Source organism: Pongo pygmaeus, chromosome 19 (assembly GCF_028885625.2).
Source record: "Pongo pygmaeus isolate AG05252 chromosome 19, NHGRI_mPonPyg2-v2.0_pri, whole genome shotgun sequence".
Lineage (NCBI taxonomy): Eukaryota > Metazoa > Chordata > Mammalia > Primates > Hominidae > Pongo > Pongo pygmaeus.
The window spans coordinates 80,995,375-81,017,245 of record NC_072392.2 but is presented as its reverse complement, the minus strand read 5'-3'; the positions used below and the strand labels follow the sequence as shown (position 1 = coordinate 81,017,245).

The 21,871-nt window shown below is 45.4% G+C and overlaps 1 protein-coding gene and 1 long non-coding RNA gene across 12 annotated transcripts in view; one reads left to right on the top strand and one right to left on the bottom strand.

Moving 5' to 3' along the window:
* MARCHF10 (membrane associated ring-CH-type finger 10) overlaps window positions 1–21,871 on the top strand; it is a 107,951-nt gene that overhangs the window by 25,857 nt on the left and 60,223 nt on the right. The window lies entirely within an intron of this gene.
* Window positions 1–21,871, bottom strand: part of LOC129017929 (uncharacterized) — an 84,534-nt gene that overhangs the window by 7,180 nt on the left and 55,483 nt on the right. The window contains exon 4 of the long non-coding RNA XR_008495164.1: window positions 16,085–16,276. This is a non-coding gene — a long non-coding RNA (uncharacterized LOC129017929). The remainder of the gene's footprint in view (window positions 1–16,084; window positions 16,277–21,871) is intronic.

Here is a 21,871-nt window from a genome sequence, read left to right as displayed (position 1 = left end):
CATTGATTTTTTGAAGGGTTTTTTGTATGTCTATCTCCTTCAGTTCTGCTCTGATTTTAGTTATTTCTTGCCTTCTGCTAGCTTTTCAATTTGTTTGCTCTTCCTTCTCTAGTTCTTTTAATTGTGATGTTAGGGTGTTGATTTTAGATCTTTCCTGCTTTCTCTTGTGGGCATTTAGTGCTATAAATTTCCCTCTACACACTGCTTTAAATGTGTCCCAGAGATTCTGGTATGGTGTGTCTTTGTTCTCATTGGTTTCAAAGAGCATCTTTATTTCTGCCTTCATTTCGTTATTTACCCAGTAGTCATTCAGGAGCAGCCAATACAACATTTTTTTAAGAAAAACATAGTAAAATGCAAAAAAAAAAAAACTGGCAATTTTTCCTCTAAAATACGAGGACAGGATATTTTATGTTTGCACTATGACACTGTCCCTCCGTGTGTCAGAGAACAAGAAACATTGCTTACGTAATCTCAGTTTTCTCCAGATAATGATATCCCAAGTGTTTGAGCCCTGATTGTACAAGTGTCATCAAGGCCTCATCTTCTCTACCAAGAAAAGTGACACAATCAAAATTTTCCACAGTGAAATTCACCTCTGCTTTGCTCTCTGCATTACAGATATTCTTTGGGGGATACTGGAGGATTTGCCCCTGGACACAAAAGCAGAGGAAGGGCGGGGTGAGAGGAAGTGTCACTGAATGCATCATTCTTAACAGCCATTCAACTTGTGCTCTCATAACATCCATCCTGCCTGGCTCAATCCTTTGGGTTTTTCTTGATATGAATGAAGCCAGAGATCTTTTATGAGACTCAAACCAGATCCAGGAAATCTTCAACCCCCAAAATCATGGATTGGTTTGGAGATTCCCCTCCCAGATTTGAACCCCTACCCCAATTTTTATTGAAATACAGTTGTTTGGCCGGGTGCGGTGGCTCACACCTGTAATCCCAGCACTTTGGGAGGCCAAGGCCGGCTATCACAAGGTCAGGAGTTTGAGACCAGCCTGGCCAATATGGTGAAACCCCATCTCTACTAAAAATACAAAAATTAACTGGGCGTGGTGGCATGCGCCTCTAGTCCCAGCTACTTGGGAGGCTAAGGCAGAAGAATAGCTTGAACCTGGGAGGCGGAGGTTGCAGTGAGCCGAGATCACACCACTGTACTCCACTCTGGGCAACAGAGCGAGACTCTGTCTCCAAAAAAAAAAAAAAAAAAATACAGTTGTTTGCAAACCTTCAGAGTATAGGCTGGCCGTCCTGAGGGAATGCAGAACTTATTCAACCTCTTCCCACAGGGTCCACAACTCCAGGGAGGTCCCGGAGCTAGTCTCTCAGGGGAAGCTGTGAATAAGAAGGCTGTCATGTCTCAAAAGAGAACCAAGGCCAAACAGATCCAGTGTCCAGAGCTCAGTGTATTGAATGTTGCATCAGGCACTAGAGTTGCAAAAGATTCTCGGTCAATCAGAAAGGGGCAGGAGAATGATATATAGCTCGGTGAGATGATGTAAACCCGAACAAAGCCTTCCTCCCTAGGTGGAAATATCCCAAGTCATTTCCTCCTAGAGACTGCAGCATCTGAAAACTCAAAATAGCGTTTGCCTCTGATTTGTAAAGGCAGGTTCCTTCTCTGATTGAGTGGCTATTATGAAAGTGAATTGCTTAATCCATGGAAATTTTTCCACCGTTCAGTCACTATGTGCTTCTTACCACTACCAAATTTTGACACTTATATTGCAATTTTCATCACTTGTTCATTCCTTAACCCAGACTCCAATTGTCACAATTCTGATGAGCCTGGAACGAACAAGGCATTTAACATCAAATAATGGCTTCAGTGTCAAGGTATCCTTCCAGACAACTGCCTTGAGATGGGCAGATCCCCAGACACACAGTTAACCTGCTGGCTGCTTCATCCTGGCATAACCTCCTCACCACAACCAGTGGTTCTAACTGCTGGTTATGCAGCAGTTGGATTTCATCTAAGTCCAAGATGAAGCAACACCTATCAAGCCTGTGCTGAGAGGTTCTTTAGAGTGGTACTTCCTAAATACATTTACGTTCGTGGCTTGGCATAGTAGAAAGCATTTATGAAGGGCCAGCTCTGCCTCTCATTACAGTGTGAATTCAGGCAAACCACTTGCAAGCACTTCAGTTTCCTATCAAGGAGATACTTATTATGCATATCTGGTGGGATCATTGTGAAAACGAGGGAGACTCCTAAGTGGCACACTGACATTACAGTACGTTATAAACTGCCTTGGTGTCCAAATATACTTGCAAGTGATGCTCCAACAGGTATTGGTGGAGGAGAAGGTTCTGAGGCTTCTAGGATCCCTCAGCCCAGTCCCAGGCCACATTTTGAAAAGCCAACCTAATACGACAACTTAATTTTAGACCCTTTTCATAGTTACATACAACCCTGTGAACTGTTTCATCAGATTGGAATTTAACAGGGAAATAAATAGTGGCTCTGCATAACCCACTAGAAAGTGGGTAATTTAGTAGACTAAAAAGCAAAGAGACTTCTGGGTATAAAGAGAAAGCAACGCCCCTCCTTCCCGGGCACCCGCGAGGCAGCTGCTGGCCCAGAGGAGCTTGCTGTGATTGACGGAGGCACGGAAAGAATTTTGTCCCCGCGAACCTTCACAGAGAGGGGACAGGAGCCCCGATTTCCCCATAGAAGATGATGAAAATGATTAATTGGCCCAGGACATGGTGAGCCGCAAGCTTCTAGAATGCAACACCTCACGGGCCCTTCTCATCTTTCCAAGATCCTGTATCCTCACTGGAAAGGACGTCGTTCCAAATGCACAAGCCTCAAGGACTGAGGACACGTTCTCACTGCATTTACTTCATTGGGAAGGAAGGCAGAGATCACTGTCAGTTTTTTAAGTGCACCATTTGCTCTGCTAATAAAAATAAAATTCTAGTCCTTTCACTGTTGGCAAACGAGCAGCTAAATATTTAGATTCCAGGTCACCAGGACTCAAGGTTACATCGGAAGGAGGCGTACGCAGTGAACCTGATACCGAGAAGCAGCTGGCGGTGCCCCAGGCCTGGCCCAGTGTGCTGTTCACATCAATGAAGTCACTTGACTGTACCAGCAAGCAAGGTGCGCCTCCAGAGGAAGGCTGTTACCCAACGTAAACACTGTAATTGTTTTGTTCATGAGAATCCACACGAATTTTAGAGATTAACATAAAAAATAAAGTCTTTTCAAGTAGCCTGCAATGGCTTAAAAAGTCAGAATGTCCAGCCATGCGTGAGAGCAGCAAAGGTCTAAAACTGTGCCTTTCAATACAGTGGCCACTAGGCACGTGTGGCAATTAAACTTTAAGTTTAAATTAATTAAAATTAAATGTACTGTGTAGATCCCTAGTGACACTAGCCACATGTTACACACTCAAGAGCACATCTGGTCAGTGGCTGCCATATTATTTTTTGTTTTTTGGTTTTTTTTTTTTTTTTAGACCGAGTCTCGCTCTGTCACCCAGGCTGGAGTGCAGTGGTGAGATCTCAGCTCACTGCCACCTCCACCTCCCAGGTTCAAACAATTCTCCTGCCTCAGCCTCCCGCATAGCTGGGATTGCAGGCACCTGCCACCACGCCCGGCTAGTTTTTGTATTTTTAGTAGAGACAGGGTCTCGCCATGTTGGCCAGGCTGGTTTTGAACTACTGACCTCAGGTGATCCACCCGCCTCGGCCTCCCAAAGTGCTGGGATTACGGGTATAAGCCGCTGCACTCGGCCACCCAGCTGCCATATTGGACCATGCAGACCTAGGACACTTCCGTCACTGCAGAAAGTTCTATGGCTCAGCACATCTCCAGATTATGGTCAAGCTCAAAAGCAAAACAAGACCCCATGAGCCAGGGAGGGGTTTTGTTTCCCAGAATCCAGCCCTGCATAATCCATAGCACAATGCTTTGCATACTGCGGCTCCTAGCAAATATTAGCTCTCGGGTGACTCAGCTGTCCGTGGAGGCTGGCTCGATTTGCATTTTTTGTTTTTCTATGACCTGGGTATATCTGCATGACTCCTTTCATTCCCTATTGATTCATCCTATCGTGTCCATGAAACCTTCAGCTTCTCCACTTTCAAACGGCTCTTGGGGAGACGTCCTCCCATTAGTCTGTCAATGTCAACCCACTGACACCCTTCACGGTGTCATGAAAGCAGCCACGGCTTAGGATGTGGCATATGCGTTCCATGAGTCATGCTTTTAATTTTCTCTAATTTCTGCTTGCCCACTGTCAGATTCCTTGTGGGTCGGGCCTCTCTTCTTTCTGGCCCCAGGCCTGTGTGCTGATGAGGCAGGTCGCGCATGCACACGCTGGTTCTAGCTGCCAGGGGGCCCCACCCTGGGAGGCTGTGAGTCACCCTTAACACCTGGCGTGGTGTTCTTCACAGCCGCCCTCTTGACTCTAGCTCAGATTCTGCGCCCTCGAGGTGCACTGGGTAAGAACGCAGCCTTGCACACAGCATCTGGAGCCTGAAATGCACGTCACGGAGAGAGAGAATGTGCAGCCCACGGTTTGACAAGTGCGGATCTGTGGGAATTTTCCTTTGAGTTTGTTTTCCATTTTAGCTGTTGCTCTGTTCACCGTGGCAGGTCCCACAAGCCCCTCAGGCTCACGGTGCTGAATACATCATCATCTCCCCTCAAATTGCTTCCTCTTCCTGAAGTTCTTATTTCTGCCTAAGCCAGAATCCTGGAAATTATCTTAGACTCTGCCTCCTCTTTCTTCTGCTCCTCCTCCTACTTCCAGCAATCAAACACTGAAGCCTGACTGTCTCCTCTCCTCTCCCTCGAATCTGTCCACTTTTACCTGCCTTTGTAGGGCCCTCTCTTTTCTTGTCTGGATTTTTTTTTTTTTTTTTTTGCGACAGAGTCCTGTTCTCTCACCCAGGCTGGAGTGCAGTGGCGTGATCCTCACCCTCACGAGTAGCTGGGACTACAGGCGTGCGCCATGATGCCCGGCTAATTTTGTATTTTTAGTAAAGACAGAGTTTCACCATATTAGCCAGGCTGGTCTTGAACTCCTGACCTCAGGTGATCCACCCGCCTCAGCCTCCCAAAGTGCTGGGATTTGTCTGGATTATTGTCATTTCCCTAATGATTTTGTCTTTACCTTTCCCCTTACAGGCAGTCTTCCAGGCTGCTATAAGAGAGAGAGATAGATCCCCTCTAGGATCAAATTGGATCATAACATTCCTTTATTAAACATTCTTCAGTGGTTTCCCATTGTCTTTGGGATCAAATTCAGACACCTTTGCAAGGTACCCAAGGCCCTTGTGTGCCTGACCCCTGCCTACCTCCCGAGTTCATCTGACCAGCCTCTGTGCACCCTCAACTCTGAGGGCACCTCCTCTGAAAAAAGTTTCTGGAGCTTCTCCTGGGGGTCAAGTGGTTTTGCTCATCCTTTCTTTGTATTCTTAGAACACCCTCTGGGCTCATGCCCACCATGGGGTACATCTTTCTGTCTGCCTCCTTCCTTAGGCTGGGAGCTAGTCAAAAGAGGAGGCACTGTTTGTGGTTATATTTCCAATGCCTAGCACATAATAAGAGCCCCATGCATATTTGATGACTGACAGTTGTGATGCAGGGCAGGTGAGCCCCAACCTTGGGACTTAGCCCAGGAGGGTTGTTGGCTTTGCCCAGGAAAGTATTCAAGGGGGAGCCGGTGGTGTTAGGCAGCAATTTTTATTGAAGTGGTGGTGCACAGCAGCAGCAGACGGACTGCTCCTTGTGGAGTAGGACTACCCTATAGGCATTGTGCCCAAAGTGGCAGCTCAGGGTCATTCTCAAGTCATATTTATACCTACTTTTTTTTTTTTTTTGAGATGGAGTCTCACTTTGTTACCCAGGCTGGAGTGCAGTGGCAGGATCTCGGCTCACTGCAAGTGATTCAGGTTTGAGTGATTCTCGTGCCTCAGCCTCCCAAATATCTGGGATTACAGGCACCCACCAACATGCCTGGCTAATTTTTTGTATTTTTAGTAGAGATGGGGTTTCACCATGTTGCTCAGGCTGGCCTCAAACTCCTGAGCTCAGGTGATCTGCCCACCTTGGCCTCCCAAAGTGCTAGGATTACAGGCATGAGCCACTTCGCCCAGGCTATACCTACTTTTAATAGCATGCGGATTATGCAGAAATTTCTAGGAAAAGGGTGGTAACTTCTGGGTCGTTAGGTCATTGCCATGTAAAGGAGTGGTAACTCCCAGGTGTTGCCATGGCAATGGTAAACTGACATGGCACATTGGTGGGCAAGTCTTATGGAAAGCTGCTTCCAGCCCATCTCCGTTTTATCTAGTCCTCAGTTTGGTCCATTGTCTGAGCTCCACCTCTTACCTTGATTGCAAGAATGTTTTAGGAGTGTGCACCTATCAAAAGTTGTAACCATATCGCCGTAATAGCCAGAATAGGGATCCTTACCCTGGGCAAGAGAAGAAAGGGGATAATGTGACTTGGAGTGGAGAATGCTCCGTGACCTGGCTGGAAATGATTGACGGGAGAATGGTTTGGTAAGGCTGCCAATCTGCAGTGGCCATTTGGGCTAGAAGATTAGTCCGTTATGATCGGACCCTCTTGAAACCCCGGAACAAGTGGTGACCAGAGTAGCCAGCTAAATAAAGCATTCTTTTCCTGGCATACCACTCTACAGAGGGACAGATGGCTTCTTTAAAACACCAGGTTCCTTTGGTCACGGGTAGGCACGGATGCAAAGGCATAAGAATGGCAGGATTGCAGCTCTGAGTAGACGGAGGAAACTCAGAACAGCCTGAAGTTGACCCAGGACTCACTTGTACATTATAAGGGAGGTCATCTTGTTGTGGTTGAAGATTCCGCCAGATAACTCACCAGACTGAACTGGCTATTTCTTTTATGATTAGGTTATAGAGTAATTGGAATACTGGTGTGCAAACCCCTCTGTAGGCAGACCAGGGTGCTGGAGATCTTCAGCAGCATTAATGGAGCAAACAAGTACTAGCTATCTTGGGCAAAGCCAGCAGCGCTTAATTTCTCCTTCGTTTCTGTGCCTCGTCTGAGTTCCTCTAGGTAATTTTAAAATAGGGCATGACATTAAAATGGGAGAACTGTCCGTTTGAATTGCGAATGCTTCCAGAAAGTTGTCCTGCCTTTTTCGACACATAAGTAAGACAGCCTCGTCCTTGCACCAGGGTGATCCTGCCATGTGGCCGGGTTGATAGAAGCACCAATTGTTATCCCAGCTCAGTGAATTGTTGGTGCAGAGGATTGGTGACCTCTGACCCAAAGGGTTCCCTGTGTTGATTGGTCTTAGCAGCTCAGACATTGTGTGAGAGGAGATTATAATAAAATGTCTTTTTTTCCTTTGTAAGTAGCGCTATGTGTTTGTTTACTACATTTTCTTTAAATTCTCTATTTTGAAAAATGTTTCCAGTTTTTAAAACCAAAGTACTTATTAAAAACCATTTAAAGGCCAGCGCAGTGACTCATGCCTATAATCCCAGCACTTTGGGAGGCTAAGTTGGGAAGATCACTTGAGCCCAGGAGTTCAAGACCAGTCTGGGCAACATAGCAAGACCTCATCACTACAAAAAATTTAAAAATTAGCCTGTAATTCCAGCTACTTGGAAGGCTGAGGTGGGAGGATCACTTGAGCCCAGGAGTTCAAGGCTGCAGTGAGCTATGATCACACCACTGCACTCAGCTATGATCACACCAGTGCACTCAGCTATGATCATACCACTGCACTCAGCTATGATCACACCACTGCACTCTAGCCTGGGAGACAGAATGAGATCCTGTCTCTAAATAAATAAATAAATAATTGAAAAGACGTTTAAAATTCAAATATCAAAATTTAAAAAATTTTAAATTGCGAGATAAAATTAGTCAGGTTCATACCTGCATTCCATATATTTTATAGCATACAGCATTTCATCCTAAAACTCTTTTATTTTGTTTTTATATTGCTTTATTCATTCAGAAATTATAATACAATTATTGTCAATTAAAAATAAAATAAAATTTTAAAAATTTAAAAATAAAAAATAAGGAAACTAAAGTCACTTGTGTACAAGACACCGTGTTGGGTAATGAATAAGCCACGCCCCCCCCTCGGATGGCTGACAGTGTTGGTAAACTAAGGCATATACAAATGTCTGTAGTTCAAAACAGTGTCTGATGAGCATAATAAAAAGGCTATGGGGGCCGGGCTTCTGCCTGTAATCCCAGGACTTTGGGAGACCCAGGTGGGCTGATCACCTGAGGTCGGGAGTTCAAGACCAGCCTGGGCAACACGGTGAAACCCCGTCTCTACTAAAAATACAAAAATAAGCTGGGCATGGTGGTGGGTGCCTGTAATCCCAGCTACTCGGGAGGCTAAAGCAGGAGAATTGCCTGAACCCAAGAGGCAGAGGTTGCAGTGAGTGGAGATCACACCATTGCACTCCAGCCTGGGCGAGAGAGCGAGACTTCATCTCAAAAAAAAAAAAGACCAGGGGGAGACCTGGGAAAGCTTCATAGAGGATGCAGTTTTTTTGTTTGTTTTTGTTTTTTCTTTTTTGTGGAGATGGGAGTCTTGCTCTGTTGCCCAGGTAGAGTGCAGTGGCAAGATCTCAGCTCACTGCAACCTCCGCCTCCCAGGTTCAAGTGATTCTCTTGCCTCAGGCTCCCGAGTAGCTGGGATTACAGGCACAAGCTACCACACCCGGCTAATTTTTGTATTTTTAGTAGAGGCAGGATTTCACCATCTTGGCCAGGCTGGTCTTGAACTCCTGACCTCGTGACCCATCCACCTCAGCCTCCCAAAGTGCTGAGATTACAGGCGTGAGCCACCACGCCCAGCCTTTGAGGATGCAGATTTTTAAGCTGGATCTTAAGTCACCGACAAGATTTGGGAATCTGGAGGTGGGGCTGGGGAGCTGTGGTAGAGAGGACGTTACAGGAGGAAGGAAGACCCTGAGTCAAGGAGGGGCAGGTCTGGGAAATGGTGAGCGGTGCATCCTCCCTTCAGCGCAGGAAATGCACCTCAGACTCCTTCTCAGAGCTCCCTCCCCTCCCTGCCGCAGTGAAGCTGGCTTTTCCTTGAGGCTGTCCTACTCCCGCTGCTGCTCCAGACCACTGCCCACCAGGCTCTGGTGGAAACACCGTCCACCGAGGCTTGTGCTGTTTCATTCTACCATCCTCTCCCCTTTGTCATTCCTGCCACTGTTAGTCCCCTGGCAGTGCAGACTTTGGCAGGCAGTTCAGTCTCTGTTCCCACAACATCTCCTGATCTCCCGCCACAATCCTTGACTCCAGCATCCTCCAGGCTAAGCCAGCCACATCCTGGCATCTCAGATCTCGAGTTCCTCAAGTGCCCTCCTCCGTCCCACTCTGCCACCCCCATCCCCAATAGCACATCCCAGGTGGCGTCATCACCCAAAATAATTTCATCTCCAAAATCGCTGGATCATCACAGGTCTCCAGACCTTCCGGCTCTGCTGTTTAACCATTTCCGCAGTGACACTTCCTCCACCTCTGGGGAACCTCTCGCCTGTGGATTCCTCTTTCTTTGCCCTGTGATTGTCCCCTCCACACTGTCGTGTCCTCCCTACACAGCCTAGGTCGTGTGCTTGATAATTCTTAATAATTCTCTTGTCCTTTTGTCTTCTTTTACACTTGTCTGGTGAAATCCCACCCATCCATCATCTTCTACCTCATATCCAGGCCACCAGCCACTGCTGGAGAAAAGTCACTCAACTTTCAAAAGTGATGCCGCTGAAAGTCCACAGCCTCTGGAATTCCTCAGTGCTGCCCCTCTTCTCTGCTCGACGCTGTCTTCCTCCTCAAACCGTCTTCCTTCTCCCTAATCTTCACACCCTCCTCTTTTCCACCTCACGCCATAGTGTCCCTCAGCTGGAAACTTCCTGAGCTTACTGTTACTCCAGCCCCTGTCTCCCACCATCACCGCCCTCTCCACCTGTGCCTGGGATCCCGTGAGCCTGGGGCTCATCCCTTTCCCATCTGGATCCCCTGCTCTGTGCCAGAGCCTTCCCATCCACATTTAATCGTGATCTGAGATCTCTCGGCAAAAAAGAACAGAACAGCCCTTCCTTATCCCACATCCCCCTCCACTTATTTCTTCCCCTTCACAGCCAAAGTTCTAAAAAGAATTATTTACACTGACTGACTCCATTTCCCCACCTCCTACTCACTCCTCAGCCCACTCCAATCTGGCTTCCATGCTCATCATTCCACAGAAATGGCTCTTCAGCAAATGACTTCCCCGTCTCTGCACGCAGCGGGTCTCTTTCTGTCCTCACTGTGCTTGACCTCACCGCGGCTGTCCATTTGCTTGGCCACCAGCCCCTCCTGGACACACTGTCCTTCTGAGCTTCTGCAAAGCCACCTGCTCCTCCTAGTTTCCCCTTGTCTCCAGGGGCGGTTTCTCATTCTCCACTTCTCATCCTCCTCCACCCAGGCTCTGAACCCTGGGATTCCTCGAGGCTGGGCTCTCTTCTCATCTCTTCCTTGATGTTCTATCTCATTTTTGTGCTGCAAACCTCTTTGGCCACATGGTGAACTCCCTAGATCTCCTTCTCAGAATAATATTTTCAAAAACATAAAATGAGATACATGGGCTTTCAAAGGAACCCACTTTTATTGAAATAGTCATCAAAATATTTTTAGAAAGTTGTGATTGAGTAATATACATGCTTCTTTATTAGCACATTAAATAACAAGCAATGGGTGTAAAGGGTATTTTGAGACATCTGTAACCAATTTAATGAGATGTGAAAATATCTGTGATTTCTAATGGTGACAAAGATCACAGGTCCTGCTAATGCTGCTGTGGCTTGTTGCCTGCATTCATAGATGAAAAATATGCTTAGATTTCATTAGAGGTTGGAGAAAATAAAGATGTAATTTTTTTCCCATGCAAGCGAATGCCCTGCCCCCAAGAAACTCTGCTTCTTGAACATTTTAGCAGCCAAAGTCAAGATGTCAACTGCCAATGACTCCCAGGCCTGCATTTCCCACCCAGACCTCACCTTGATCCCCAAATCAGAATATTCAGCTGTTTACTCACTGTCTCACTCAGGCGTTTCAAAAGACACCTCAAGCCCAACAGGCCCATGCTAGAGGTCCCAGTGTGGCCCTTCCTTCTTCTTTTTGTGCATTGTAATTAGTCCATTTTCACATTGCCAATAAAGACATACCCAAGACTGGGTAATTCATAAAGAAAAAGAGGTTTAATGGACTCACAGTTCCACATGGCTGGGGAGGCCTCACAATCATGGCAGAAGGCGAAAGGCACATCTTACATGACGACAGACAAAGAGAGAACTTGTGCAGGGAAACTCCCCTTTATAAAACCATCAGATCTCATGAGACTTATTCACTATCACAAGAACAACACAGGAAAGACCCACCCCCATGATTTAATTACCTCCCACCGGGTCCCTCCCATGACACATGGGAATTGTGGGAGCTACAATTCAAGATGAGATTTGGGTGGGGACAGAGCCAAACCATATTATGCATCAGAATCAGACATTTGCTCTCCATCTCCCCCTGCACTGAATTTGTCACCAAGTCGAATTTTCCATTTCACTTCCTCAATACCTTTGAATCCATCTGGATCATCTTGTCTGCCATCATCTCATTGAGTTACTGCAGTGGCCTCCTAACCTGTCTTCACACTCACACTCCTGCTCCCAGATCCCATTTTCTATAACACAGATAGAGAGATATTGACAAGCAGGCTGGGGGTGGTGGCTTGTGCCTGTAATCCCAGCACTTTGGGAGGCTGAGGCGGGTGGATCACGAGGTCAGGAGATCGAGACCATCCTGGCTAACACGATGAAACCTCGTCTCTACTAAAAATACAAAAAATTAGCCAGGCATGGTGGCGGGCGCCTGTAGTCCCAGCTACTAGGCAGGCTGAGGCAGGAGAATCACTTGAACCTGGGAGGCAGAGGTTGCAGTGAGCCAAGATCATGCCATTGCACTCTAGCCTGGTAGACAGAGTAAGACTCTGTCTCAAAAAAAAAAAAAAAAAAAAAAAGTCAAAATACAGACCAGGTGCAGTGGCTCACACCTGTAATCCCAGCACTTTGGGAGGCCAAGGCAGGTGGATGACCTGAGGTCAGGAGTTTGAGACCAGCCTGACCAACATAGTGAAACCCCGTCTCTACTAAAAATACAAAAATTAGCTAGGTGTGGTGGTGCACGCCTGTAATCCCAGCTACTCAGGAGGCTGAGGCATGAGAATCGTTTGAATCCAGCAGGCCAAGGTTTCAGTGAGTCGAGATCGTGCACTGCACTCCAGCCTGAGCGACAGAGCAGGACTCTGTCTCAAAAAAAAAAAAAAGTCAAAATACAATAGATGTTGGCAAGGCTATGGAGAATAGGGAACACTTACATACTGTTGCTGGGAATGTAAATTAGTTTGGCCACTGTGGAAAGCAGTTTAGAGATTTCTCTAATTACTTAAAACAAAGCTTCCATTCAACCCAACAATTCCATTACTGGGTATATACCCAGAGGAAAATAGATCATTATACCAAAAAGACACATGCATATGTATGTTTATTGCCATGCTGTTCACAATAGCAAAGACATGGAATCAATGTAGGTGCCTATCAATGGTGGATTGGATAAAGAAGATGTAGTACATATACACTATGGAATACTACACAGTCATAAAAAAGAAAGAAACCATGTTCTTTGGAGCAATATGGATGGAGCTGGAGGCCATAGTCCTAAGGGAATTAACGCAGGAACAAAAACCCAAATACTACACGTTCTCACTTATAAGTGGGAGCTAAATATTGAGCACACATGGATATAAACAAGGGAACAACAGATACTGTGGACTACTAAGTGCACTAAGGAGGGGAATGTGGATTGAAAAACTATCTATTGGGTACTATGCTCACGACCTGGTGCAATATACCCATGTAACAAACCTGCATATGTACCCCCTGTATCTAAAACAAACGTTGAAAAAATTTTTTAAAAGCCAACTTGAATGAACTGCCACTCACCATTTTTGGCACAATTTGAGGAACAAAAAAAATTGAATAAAACATATTCTTGAGAATGCAATGATAATAAAAAGAAAAAAGAGAAAGGAGAAGGGGAAGAAAATACTTCTTTAGAGAAGAATGCTAGCTAATAATTGTAAAAGGAATGTGGAATTAGGCTGGGCGCGGTGGCTGACGCCTACAATCCCAGCACTTTGGGAGGCCGAGGTGGGGAGATCACTTGAGCTCAGGAGTTCGAGACCAGCCTGCCTAACATGGTGAAACCCTGTCTCTACTAAAAATACAAAAATTAGCCAGGCATGGAGGCATGCACTTGTAGTACCTGCTACTCAGAAGATTGAGGCACAAGAATTGAACCTGCGGGGCGGAGGTTACAGTAAGCCGAAATCACACCACTGTACTTCAGCCTAGGTGACAGAGCGAGACTGTCTCAAACAAACAAACAAACAAAGAAATGTAGGATTAGAAAATCATCAATTTTGCTACCCCAACGTAATTATCAATATAGGCAAAGCACATTGAAACATGCTAAAATCACTGGGTAAAATACTACTTAGGGACAGGCTATTCAATCAGTGCCAAAGAATCATCCCACAGATTACCTGCTAGTTACAAAGGGAAAAAATGTACCTTTACATTGGAGAAATCTGGTGGTCACCACCTTATCCTATAGATCAAACACAGCATTTACCAATGTTGGGACAACCTAACAAGGCACCTGCTGATAGGATATTATAAAGAAGGACACCACACCACCTATAAAATAATCACACCCAAAACAATTGAACTGAATTTTATTATGAGGAGCAATCAAATTTAGAACGTAAGACATTCTATGAGACAGCTGGCTGGATTGCTTCAAAATGGGAAAAATCATTAAAAAGCCAAAAAGACCAGAGAATTGTTCTAGATTAAAAGACTAAAGAGACATTGTGCCTTGACTGAATCATTGATCAAATGTATACCCAAAAAGACATCTTGGGGACAATTGGGTTGGAATCTGCTCTGCGTATTAGAAAATATGATGGAATGATCAAATTTTCTTAGGTAAAATAATGGTATTGTGGCATTGCAGGAGAATGTCTGTTTTGATAGGAGGTGCCCGTTGAAGTATTTAGGGGTAAAGTATCTTGAAGTGTGGTCACTTTGAAAATGTTCAGAAAAAGACTATATATAAAAAGAGAAAGCAAATTGCCAAGGTAAAGAATAAAGGGTGTGATTTGTACTATTCTTTCAATTTCTCCGTAGATTTGAAACTTTTCAAAATAAAGTTGAAAACAGTTCTAGAAAGGTATCTATTGCTGCAATGTATTGTTAAGTAAAACAGTATACATGGTACAATTCTTTTTTTTTTTTTTTTTGAGACGGAGTTTTGCCCTGTCGCCCAGACTGGAGTGCAATGGCATGATCTTGGCTCACTGCAACCTCTGCCTCCCAGGTTCAAGCGACCTCTGCCTCCCAGGTTCAAGCGATTCTCCTGCCTCAGCCTCCCAAGTAGCTGGGACTACAGGTGCCCATGCCACCATGCTCGGCTAATTTTTGGTATCTTTAGTAAAGACAGGCTTTCACCATGTTGGCCAGGCTGGTCTCGAACTCCTGACCTCATGAGCCACCCACCTCTGCTTCCCAAAGTGCTGGGATTACAGGCATGAGCCACCGCACCTGGCCCATATGAATGGTACAATTCTAGGTTAGGGTAATGTTAGCTGCTGTAAAAAAGGGACCAAGAATGCAGTGGCTCAGTCAACAAGATAAAAGTGTATCTTTTGCACATGTGACAGTCCTGGTGAGATGTGCAGGTCAGCAGGCAGCACTTCTCAGACTTTCAGGGACTCAGGCTGATGCTGGTTCTGCCGTCTTCAACATGTGACTTTCAAAGTTGTTGCTCTCCGGCTCACAGGAAGGTGATAGGCAGAGGTGCAGGGCCAGAGATTTTCTCTGTGGAGGCTGCACACATTGCTTCTGCTCATACTCCCCTGGGTGAGACCTTTCTCCTGAGTTGCAGTGGGGCAAGTAGGTGCAGGGGCTGAACGATTCAGTTCAAGATGGGCAACCACACATCCCGACTTCAACTCTTAGCAATTTAGAAAGGATTTTGGTAGAAAGGTAGTAGTCTCCATCAGTCATTAAAAAGTGTCTAAAAGAATACAGGGCCAGGCATTACAGGTGGCTCACACCTGTAATCCCAGCACTTTGGGAGGCAGAGGCAGGCAGATCACTTGAGGTCAGGAGTTCAAGACGAGTCTGGCCAACATGGCGATACTCCATCTCTACTAAAAATACAAAAATTAGCCAGGCGTGGTGGTGCATGCCTCTAATCCCAGCTACTTGGGAGGCTGAGGCAGGAGAATCACTTGAACCTGGGAGATGGAGGTTGCAGTGAGCCGAGATCATGCCACTGCACTCCAGCCTGGGCGACAGAGCAAGACTCCATCTCAAAAAAAAAAAAAAAAAAAAAAATACAGACCAACCAATTCAAAGCTTTTATTTCAAGGTTAATTGGTTTTTGAATGTTTTAAATACCTTTATGCTTGTCTTTGTTTTTCCATTCTGAGCATGCATTTCTTTTGTAATAAAGAAAAGAATTATGCTTTACAAAAATAAACCATTGAAACCACAAAGAGATTATTTCACTGGCAAATTTGCAGGATGTTTTATTTTCTCTCTCTAAAAGAAACATATAGCTAAATCGTAAATACTACTTTAAGCATTCTTCTACTCAGAAACCTTCAGTGGGACCCCACTCTCTATCACATTTGCTTGAATCTCAGGGCTCCCCACAATCTGGCCCACACCCTCCTCCTCACCCCATGCTCAAGCCACCTGCCTGGCTGTCCTAGAATCACGCCTGCTCTTTTCACTCCATCCATCCTGCAGCTCATGTGCTGCCTCCAGCCTAGCCAGACCCCACCCATTCTTCAAGTCCCCGCACACACCACCACCTTCCCTTGACCTTTCACCTTTTCCCAGGGGTTTTCCATGACATTTAGAATGGGTGCAACACAACGTATCCCTTGATTAAACATTGTTTTCCATTTTGCTGGTAAGGCATTAATCTTACCTCTCTCATTGTCAGCTTATTTCTGTATCCTTCACAGAGCCTAGCACGGTGTTAAAGACATAATAGGTGCACATGATACATCTCAATTGACTTCCATGTTTAATGACCTGTTATTCTGAGTAGGAAGCATTTTCATCGATGATCTCCATTTGATGGCCAAGCGCCCTGGTGTTGCTCAGATGCTCCTCTCAGCTAAAAGAATATGAATTCAAATAAAGGATGAAGGGGAAACACATTGTAGCAAAACCATATCTGAAAGACACCTACATCAAGGGCAATCTCAGTGTGCTATTAAACACCGCATTTTAGCGTTCTTTTTTTCTTTTTTTTTGAGACGGAGTTTTGCTCTTGTTGCCCAGGCTGGAATGCAATGGTGCTATCTCAGCTCACTGCAACCTCCACCTCCCAGGTACAAGTGATTCTCCTGCCTCAGCCTCCGGAGTAGCTGGGATTACAGGCATGCACCACCATGCTCGGCTAATTTTGTATTTTTAGTAGAGACAGGGTTTCTCCATGTTGGTCGGGCTGGTCTTGAACTCCCGACCTCAGGTGATCTGCCTGCCTCAGTCTCCCAAAGTGCTGGGATTACAGGCGTGAGCCACTGTGCCCGGCCCCAATTATTTATTTATTTATTTATTTTGAGACAGGGTCTTGCTCTGTCCCCCAGGCTGGAGTGCAGTGGCACAATCACAGCTCACTGCAGCCTCAACCTCCCAGGCTTGGGCAATCCTCCCGCCTCAGCCTCCTGAGTAGCTGGGAATACAAGTGCACACCACCACGCCTGGCTAATTTTTTTTATTTTTTGCAGAGACAAGGTCTCACTATGTTGCCCAGGCTGGTCTCAAACTCCTGGGCTCAAGTGCCTCAGCCTCCCACCGTGCTGGGATTACAGGCATGAGCTGCCATGCCCGGCTGCATTCCAGTTTTTTAAATCTATCAATTTCCTGGCCACATACTGCTTCCTTTTCATCTTCACACCACACAGAACCCTGCTCCTGCTACAGCCAGATAATGCTATACACAGGTGTCACTAGTATTTGGAAGCGGGGGAAAATGTGTGGTCACCAACCATGTAAACTGAATGGTGATTTCTGCAGCACACAAAGGATTGCCTGGCATCATAAGAAGTACCTAGCACATCCTGCTTGCCACGTCAGTAACTTGCAGTGCGAAGTTTCACTCTGGCCATTCCATAGTGGGCTGAATAGTAATCGCAAAGCAAGTAGACCCACATGCGTCTCCTTCAGAGGGCACCCCCGTAGTGATGGAATGTTATGAAGACTTAAATCACCGAGGCCACTCTCCAGCCAGGGCCGCAGGCTGGGTCATTTCAACTTGTTGGACTGAAAATCCGAGAGAAGACTGTAGACAGGAGGGTGTTCTCTGTGGAACTCGATGGTAGACAGGTGCCTGTGATATTTAGGCAATCTGGCAGCCCAGCTGACTCCAAAAGGCATCTTTTTTTTTTTTTTTTTGAGACAGAGTCCTGCTCTGTTGCCCAGGCTGGAGTGCAGTGGCACAATCTCAGCTCACTACAACCTCCGCTTCCCAGGTTCAAGCAATTCTCGTGCCTCAGCTTCCCAAGTAGCTGGAATTACAGGCGCACGCCATTAAGCCTGGCTAATTTTTTTTGTATTTTCAGTGGAGATTGGGCTTCACCATGTTGGCCAGGCTGGTCTCGAACTCCTGGCCTCAAGTGATCCGCCTGCCTTGGCCTCCCAAAGTGCTGGGACTACAAGCGTGAACCACAGCGCCCGGCCTCCAAAAAGCATCTTCAGGCAAAATGGAGACCGAGGGCATGTAGTGCCTAGTCTTACCCAGCTCCACCTGGCAGCCACGTCTTCAGATGGGGAGACAGATGAGAGTTAGCAGCAGTTTGATTCAGGTGGGTGGTGCCTGAGTCCAGAAAGACCCAAAAGCCTACTGATCCTCATTCTTTATTGTCCGAAGCTTTATTGTCAGAAGTACAATTCTGGCACACTCAAAATTGTCCTGAACACACGGGAGGGATTTTGCTGCTGTAAGAGTTTTTTTCTAGACAAGAGAAAGTTTTGCCTGCTTTGTGCTACCACAGCACTTTGTGCAGAACATATTTTATATGTCATGACTACGTAAAGGTAACCGTCCTATCTAGAATGCTATTTATACAAGCTGCCCTCAGTTCCCTTTTGTGTTTGAGGCACAATTTGAGTGTGGGCTTTGGGGACAGTGCTCTGAAGGTGGCACACACAGTCCCTTGATCGACCTTCCCACGTTGTCACTGTTTAAAGGTTGAGGTTCACTGCCTTGATCATACTCTTTTATAATCTCACGAGACCAAGTTCATTTCAAATGTACTCAACACAGTTTGGCGCCAGCTTGACACTACTCTTTGCCTTTTCCCTCCCATCCACAGCAAGCTGTGCCCTGCACTATATCATAGATCCACTCAGCTCAGCCTCCATCACGTGACTCACAGCAAAGATGGGTTCGGTACACATCAATCAGAATTCAGTAGCACCTCTCAGGGAGGGAAGGAAGTGGCATATCAGTTAAGAACCATTTTCCCGGTTCTTGGAAAGGAGCCATCAGGCAATAGTTGGAAAATAACTTGAAGTCTTTTCTGTCCCCAACTGCCTTAGTCTCCTTCCTCTTCGGGTCATCTCTGTTCACTGTCGCCTTATCATTTCAGACACCATATTGTTAGGTCCTAGTTGTTAAGAATCGAATCATTCTCACATTTCCGAGGAGATTCATCCCCCTTCCCAACCCATGCGTTTTCACCTTCCAGGACGTCTACTTGAACCATGATGTCATTACCTCACTGCCCAATGCTACTTACCCAGTTAAGTTCCTTCTCTCCTCAGTGTGGGCCTTTCTGTGAACTTTTGAAAGCGCCTAGCCCTGGGCAGAGTGATAACTCTACTTTATTAGGCATGAGGCCAGTAGAGCAAGTTCGGGATCTTTGGAAAACCTTAAGTACAAAAATGATGATTCTCAAGAAAATACTGATTTCGTCAACTTATTTTAGTTAACACGGCTTTGTTAGAACTTTCATCAAATTCTCAGTAGAGAATGTGAAGTATACTTAAGTGTCACATAGGTTGGGTTTTGTTTTTTTTGTTTGTTTGTTTGTTTTTAATGTCGTGGGCTTTGATTTTTAAAGATAGAGCTGGCTTTCGTCCCCCAAAGGAATAGCAGTGTGCTGTTGCCTCCACCTCCAAGTGACATTTCAACTTGGGGACACATGAGGAAGGAATGAAAATTGTAATTATTTTTCAAAATTACAAGAGGAAAAGATGCAATTTAAAAATCAACTTTAAAATTAAAATTTTAATTATTATTGTTTGATTATCTCTAATGTTGTCAAATATTTGCCATTAGAGCTTTACTGTCTGAAAAACCATTGCACGATATTTTCTTAAAACTAGATAAATTTCAACTGGCCATTTATAAGATTGTCATACTATCATAGATTATATTCCCTGGAGAAGAAATCAAGAGTCCGGTGTGGAACTAACCCACGACTCCATTCATACCACCCTTTTGGAATAGGCGAAATCCAATAGGATTTTTCATTGGGGACTTTGACTTTAGTTTCAGCCACAGGTAGTAAATGTTCAGTAGTTAGCTAGTTAATTTTATAAATGGCTGAACATGAATTAATGGCTAATTATAAAAGCCAATACTTGCATGGCACTTACTGGGTTACAGGTATATGGTGCTGTTCTAAGTGCTATGCGTACATATATATATTATGTAATCCTCACAAAACCACCAAAAGGTGGATACTATTGTTCACAAATGAAATCTGAGATCCAGAGAAATGAACTAACCCAATATCACACAATTACTATGTGCAAGAGCTGGGATTCACTCCCGTGGAGCTGGGCTCCAGGGCCTTAAATACCACACTTTAGTGCCAGGATGATTTACTACAACTTCTCCCACTCAAGGACGATCCTCCCTGCGTGATACGATGGGTTTTCATGAAAGAGGATAGGCCGGGCGCGGTGGCTCACGCCTGTAATCCCAGCACTTTAGGAGGCCAAGGCGGGCGGCTTGCCTGAGCTCAGGTGTTCGAGACCAGCCTGGGCAACACGGTGAAACCCCGTCTCTACTAAAATACAAAAAAATTAGCCAGGCATGGTGGCATGCGCCTGTAGTCCCAGCTACTCAGGAGGCTGAGGCCGGAGAATTGCTTGAACCGGGGAGGTCGAGGTTGCAGTGAACCGAGATCACGCTACTGCACTCCAGCCTGGGTGACAGAGCAAGACTCTGTCTCCAAAAAAAGAAAGAAAGAAAGAGGATAGATGGAAATAGCTGAGAACATAAGAGGACAGAATGAAGACCAAAAGGTGGACGTGATTTATTTAAGATTTCTCAATGAGGCAAGCAGGAAAAAAGTCCATTAACACATTTGTAAGTATTAGACTTCTTGCCATTGTACCTTCAGTTTATAGCTGATAAAACACCAACTTCTAGCTGCAGTTTCTAGACTCTTAATGATTACTACCTAGAAATAAGGTTGATTGAACCAGAGAAGGATGTATTCACAATGTAGGCTCACAATCCCGCAGGTAACAGGATGGTTTAATTGGCCAAGCTTTCACCTCTTCAGTGCACTAAAGGCTTGAGGTTTAATGAATGGATGGAGGAAGGATAAACATGGCTTAACAGCTCAACCAATAAAGGTCTCCTCCCTATTCACCACAGCCTGGGGCAAGCCAAGAATTCCGGCCCTGGCTGGGGGTAATGGAAATGGATCTGCTAAGATGAGCTGAGCGGACACCTGCTGCTGCTGCTGACACAGGTGTTTGTCGTCCTCGCCTGGGGCATTTTTCCTGCCTTTCTGCTGGCTGGAAAGAAAGGGCTGATTTGCAGGGCCCTGTGGGAGTTGACTTAACCCACTGCAGTGAGCTGATTGTGTTGGGCAGTTTGTGGAAGAAATTCTCTCCGCTATTCATTGATGCCCTTCTTGGGACCCAATTCCAGGACTGTGACTTCCAGGACCCAATTACAGTGACATTCTTAGGTGTCATACTTAAAATGAGCCCACATTTTCTTTTCTGAGAATAGAGAACCTATCTCATGTTCAGAAATGACCTAATGTTCCAGCCAGGCACGGTGGCTCACGCCTATAATCCCAGAACTTTGGGAGGCTGAGACGGGTTGATCACCTAAGGTTAGGAGTTCGAGACCAGCCTGGCCAACATAATGAAACCCCGTCTCTACTAAAAATACAAAAATTAGCCGGGCATGATGGTGGGTGCCTGTAATCCCAGCTACTCGGGAGGCTGAGGCAGGAGAATTGCTTGAACCCGAGAGGCGGAGGTTGCAGTGAGCCAAGATGGCACCATTGCACTCCAGCCTGGGCAATAAGAGTGAAACTTTGTCTCAAAAAAAAAAAAAAAAAAAAAAAGAAAAGGAAAAAAGAAATGACCTAATGTTTCATCTTTGACATTTCAGAGTTATTTGCAAGGATTTCAATTAAATAGCAAAATGGAAAAGGAAAGGGGAGAACAGTCAGTTTGTTGTGTCTTGTGCTTTTCTGGTCCCTTTATCTGAGGGTGGTCTGTTTTCTGAAATTGTGCGGAGAAACAAGAATTATTTGTTTGAAGGCTGTATCCAAACTCTAAATTTAAAAGTGTGATTCATCATCTTGGAGCATAATGATCTGTCCACCTGTAGATTTATGTAGACTTCTTTACAGAAGACTGACAAGTAGATAACTTTTTTAGAATTTAGTTTGTCTTACATCACACCCAATAATTCAAAGCTACTCAGAGTATTTTCCTGAGTCAGGAG